Genomic DNA, 6,016 nt, shown 5'->3' with positions numbered 1-6,016 from the left:
CGATGGCTGAGAAAACAGGAGGGAGAAGAGATGGTTGTAGCATGGACTCCAAGAAAATTGGTGTCGTATGGGACTCGTGTGGGTGGCGTGTGCCATACTGCTAGACGTGAATGCTGCCCATGCCACCCCACTATATCGAGCCTATATCGAGGTACGTATAACAAATTTCCTGCTCCCTCAAAAAAAATCTGCAGTCCGTGCTCAGCCCTCCTCTATCTCTCTTCTCAGCCAGCCAGCGGACGCACGGAGCCCATCGTCTGTTTGCTCACATGCGGCCCCACATGTCAGTGAAAACGCAAGAGGACCCACTGAACCTGCACATCTTTCACCTCGACGTGCTGGTGATGAAAAACAAATAAAGATCTTCGGTGGCCGCTTTTGGAGTTACTCAAGAGTAGTAAGATTCTATTTACAGTTTAACCCAAGATGCACATCTCGTGGCTTCAACTACCACTCTATTTTCTTTCATGACACGACCTGGATGCTGGATGTCCCACGTGTCAGCAAAAGGAGGAAGAACCCGACCAAATCTTCGGTTGTGCTCTCGGATTAGACTAGTTGTGCTAACTTAAAAAATTTATTGTGTACTCCCTCCGTTCCAAAATACTTGACTTCCATTTGTCCAAAAATGGATGTACCTATATACTAAAACATGTCTAGATACATATATATTTTGACAAATAGAAGGCATGTATTGTGCAATGGAGGGAGTAGAATGGATGCAAGTTTTTGTATTGGGAAGAAGAGTACATCCATATATTGATAGAGCGCAATTTAGTAGATGTTCTATCACTTTTAGCTAGCACAGAGGCTAGAGATGAGATTAGTGCACTTGTTGATACTCCTACTAGAATAGAGGCTAGACATGAGACTAGATGCGAGGAAGCAACGTCTACTTCTTTACACTCGAAGAAGAAAGAAGCACTCAAGACCGCAGATCAACAATGAATGCATCGAGAAGGCACTAATCCAATTTACAGGAGTAGTTAAATGTATTCTTGTGGTTCTTGTTTTCTTTGGTCTTGCTTTTCTAGTCAAAATCATCGTTGGAGTTCGTGCAAAACGGAGGTCCGTTTGGGGTCGTGCGTTGGAGTTGGCCTTACAAGTGGGACCACAGTTAAGGAAACCGACTATCGGCAAACCCCCACCTCGCCCGCCGCGCGATGGCTGAAGTTAGAGAAACGACGAGGTTGAAGAGATTGCTCTAGCACAGACTCCAAGAAATAATACGGTGTCAGATGGATGTCGTGGTGGTGGCATGTGTCGTACTCCTGGACGTGAATGCTTGTTCTGGCCCATGCCACCCTACTACTCCTACTACTTACTCCTACTATATAGTACTAGTATCGAGGATTCGAGGTGCTGGTTACGTACAACGAACACATTAACATATGGCTACAGTAAAAACACCTGCCCGACGCGCGAAGCATGTGAAGCTAGTACAAATTTAGAGAAGCGACTCGAAAGCCATTCATAAATTTAGTAAGTTTATCACAGGCATATCATTTTATTACATACAACAGGTCATCAACCCACATCGACAACGAGGATACAATATAAATACTAAAGTTTTCACCACAGAACAAATAACAAGCAATGAAATGAACTTCAACTCAACCATTCCTCGGTGTTGGAAACGCTTGCTTTGAATCACAAGTGATTCTCTGGGACGGGCCATCGATTGTCGATCTGGAAACCAACGCAGGACTGATCATCCAGGCTGAAGCGGCCTACTATATCAGTACCAGGGTAGGGAACCACCCAAATGTCTGAGGTATAGACACAGTTGTTTCTCATAAATGGTACTGTTAACGTTGTGTCAACAGCAGTTGGATCGCCTTTCACCATCATCGGATAGTTTGTCCAAGGAAGAGCGAGTTTTCTCCAAGACTATCAATTTTGTACCAGGGAGAAGGAGTTGGCGCTAGCACACTAGTATCCATCCTGAATACCATGCAATGGGTGTTGGAATAGGTCCAGAGAGTGCAACCATGGGAGACTACACCTGCTTCCTTAGCAGTAACATCATCAGTGGGTTGTATACACACAAGAAGAGGTGATCCATTGGAATTAGTTGCCAAGCGCCACAGAGTATATGGGCACTGCTCGTCCTCATGCTCGTGATCATCACCATCGTCATCTCCCCCTTGGTTATAAAAAATTTCAAGTATAGGTGGTGGGATGTTCACAGGACCTTGGAAACACAAGAAGAAGGTTAATTAGTAAAGGGAAACTTGCTAACCCGCATGCATGTGGATGAAACAATTATAATTACGATGGAAGACAAACATACTGAAACTATGAGGATCCCATGCAAAAATAGTGCCACTAGTGGTGGCAGCAAACACAAGGCCCTCGTATTGAATTGCATCACAGTGCTCATCCGTGTATAGAAATTGATTTTTGAGCAATGTCCATCAAGTCGAACCACAAAGGATGGCAACAAGCTTGTCGAAGATAGCAACAACTTGATAGTTGTTGTAATTCCAAGAGCGGTTGGGAACTCGACAAATTGCTATCTCCCGTAGAAGACAGTCACCATGATCGTATTTGAACGTGTGTACAATACCGGTGTGCTCAACCTCTGGGCAGTGTGATGTGATTTTTGGAAGTGGAACCCGGTCACGAGTGTAGACATTCACAAGTTCCAACTCGCAGTTGGACCTAATGTAAACAACCCAATCTCCATTTGCGCCCTCCCAAGCCTTGCCCTCAAGAGATGGCATCTTAACATCATACGTATCATTATCAAGCGGCATCAACTGGCACAGGGCGAGGCCTCCATCATGTCGGCGCCAGTCATCAGGGTCACGGCGAAGAAGATTGGGGAGATCAAACCACTCCTTGACTCTTGGGTTCTTTGTAATGATGTTATTAGTTGAGTGAAGAATGGGCTTGAATGAACCTGCCATGCTAGCCGAGGTGATGACGTCGCACCGATCAATGAGTTCCTCCACCACGTCATCTTTCAGATTGGGGCAAGAATAACGGGGTCATTTCCGGCCTGTTCCCTCCATGGAGAAGACGATCGGACAATGGCAGAAGAAAGGGTGAAGGGCTGAAGGAAAATGGAGGAGGGAGAGGAAGAGCGTGCGACAGCAGTTCCAAATCGAGAGGGAAAGGTGAAGAGTTGGTGGATGTTGCGAGTTTGCCACGGTTCACGAAGAGGCGCCCCGGCCTACACGTCTGTTCGGAAATACTCCTACTACTCGCCGTCGTCTCACTGATATGTTGGAATGGGACCACATGTCAATGAAACATGGTGTTTAATTTCTCATGCAAAATGCGATCTGGTCGCGTTGGCCCGAGGTGCCGCATTAGTTATCGACCTTTATTTTTTTAATGGCGTGCCGATCAGTTTTGAAGCACGACTAACTGGTACTGTACACAGAGAAAATATAAACTACTCTACCACTACTCCACCTCCAGTACTAGTAGTATAAAAAAGATATATAGGTTGGAGCTTGATTGCTTTCTTGCTAAGGGAAACCCACTTGCTTCTCACACTACCACCCTCTCTCCAGATCTAAAAAAGACGGCCCCTCTCTCCCTCCTCACCGGTGGTCACAGATCCACCGGGGAAGAAAAGGACATGCAGCGTTGACGCACTCGTCGTTAGCGGGCGAGGTCACGCACTGACGACAAGGCCGCCCTCTCAGACCTAGCGCCCGCGCGGGATGGCCTCCGTCCCCAAGCTCATTGCCGTAGTGTGTGCGGAGGACGACGACCACGAGCGAAGCCACTTCCCGCTGACCCTCAGGTATGCTACCTCTTTTCGAACCATAACCTTGTTCTATTGCCTCATCTGCCACGTCGTTGCATGTGGATCTTTTTCCACTCCACCATCTTCCCAATTTGATATCCTTTGCTCTGCTGGCCACGCAAACGAAAACCATAATTTGCACTATTAAAGGAAACCCTACTTCATGCGGACTAATCCATGTCCGGGTTAAATAAGGAAAGGAAGGGAGACTGTACTGTCCAAGAGAGTAGGCATCGAACCCGCATCTAGGTTGAAAGGGGGAAAATCAGTAGCTAAGGAACGAGTCTCATGTCTCTTGGTTGAAGAAGGGTAGAAAGGCATGACAACGCAATATAGAATGACCAGGTCGATCGGTTTGTTGTCCTCGCATAGGAAAAAGGTGGCTAAAGAGAGCAAAAAATGGGACGTAATCCACATATGCTGCCTGGATATTTGTTGCTCTGGGCAACCATACCTCCCTCACCACTCTGCGTCCGTGGAGGTACATCGTACTGGTGCGCCCACTGTCCGAATGGGCCTCCCATGCTCTTATTGCCACTTTTGTTGTTGTTAGTATAACGCCAGCAGTCAAGTCAAGCAATGCTACTGCTAAAGTGATGCCACATTTAACTAATGCCGCTCTTAGTCTAATGCCACCAATAAATTTAAGCAATGCCATTTAATGTCACTGGATTATTTTAGGGTTAGCTGTTGATTGTGGATGTATTAAAGCTTTTTCAGCTAAGGCATTCTAATGCTGTTGCACAGCCAGTATACCAATGATGAAACTTGTTACTACCTTCAGATTTTTGCACTATTAATGCTTATAGATTACATACCTCACTTTCATGGGATAAGTTAATTTTTTTGTACAGTGTCACCAAAATGCCAAGGCGCTGATGTCATTTTATTTTGGTTAAACTGCACAGACAATTATGAAGACAAGAGGAAAGGTCAAGAGTGGGCACCTCCTCCTCCGGCTGTTCTCTTGATTCGTTCGATCAAGTTTTTATGTTTGATCGATTATCAAGATTGGGATAGCAATTTTTAAGGTCCCCCCAAGTTCGAAATGATATTTACCTTGGAGGTACATGGTTTGCAATTTTTTATACTATCATTAGTTAATAATGCTAGTTACCTTCAGACTTTTGTATTTGGTTTAATGCTCATGCACAGCTAGTATACCAATGCTGAAACTTGTTACCTTTACATTTTGTATTGTTAATTCTCATAGAAACCTTCCAGTGCTAGAGTTTATTGAAATCTGTTCAGTAAAACCATTGTACTGTACCATGTAATAAACTAACTACTCTAATGTTGCACTAGCCACTGGATTAGTGTATATTTGTAGTATTCGAATGGTGTTGCATTAGCGTATGGACATAAATAAAGTGTGGCAAGCTTTCCCAGATATGTGCTCAAGAAAACTACTACTTGTTTTTATAAATACTAGACGTTTGGGTACTTTAAATTGAACTGTGAAAATGTCTTATATTAAGGAACAAAGGGTGTAGAGTTCACTCAAATTATCCCGGTAAAGCTAGTCACACCTTTGTTAAAATTAATGTTCATTATGTTATCGGAGGAGGTCTATATGTTTGTCTCTAATGCCTGTCGACTACATACCTGACATCATGATGTAATGTTAAGTCATTTCCTTTTTGTACAGTGTCACTGAATTGTCAAGGCGGTGATGGCATTTTATTTTAGTAGAACTGAACAAAATTTGTTTAAAAGAAGAGGAAAGGTCAGGAATGGCTCAGTTTTTCAGAAAAAACTATGTATGCCTTCCTGACATCAGCCGATGTTGCTTTATTTATTCCTTCAAACAGGTGGTTAGAAACAGTCTTGCTACCTTTTCCCATTAAGAAATTGGAATGCTTATATTTGTGAGTCTATGCTTCAACTAGTGCCACTTTTAGAGTAATCACACTTTCAATATCTACGCAAAAAGGGATGCTCGATTTTAGTGGAACTGCACAAAAAGTCCAACTGGTTCAACATTAGGAGCATGTTTTTTTCCAAACCTTTATATCCAATTGGTGGGACTATGAGTTGTTCATTACGAAGGTACATGATTTGCTACTATCTTGCTACTCTTTTTGTACTGTCATTAGATAGTAATACTAGTGGTTTGCATGTGAATTTATTGGCAGGGTGGACCTATATTGGAGGTGCAGGACAGGATTCAATGATTGGATGCTCAATTTCGGTTGTATCGATTTCACCTCTTCCATCACTGTGAACATGGATATCCTTGGTCTGATGAAGAAT

The sequence above is a fragment of the Triticum aestivum genome, chromosome 7A, assembly GCF_018294505.1.
Source record: "Triticum aestivum cultivar Chinese Spring chromosome 7A, IWGSC CS RefSeq v2.1, whole genome shotgun sequence".
Taxonomy (NCBI): Eukaryota; Viridiplantae; Streptophyta; class Magnoliopsida; order Poales; family Poaceae; genus Triticum; species Triticum aestivum.
The sequence above is the reverse complement of the archived record's forward strand: the minus strand, read 5'-3'. Positions refer to the sequence as shown.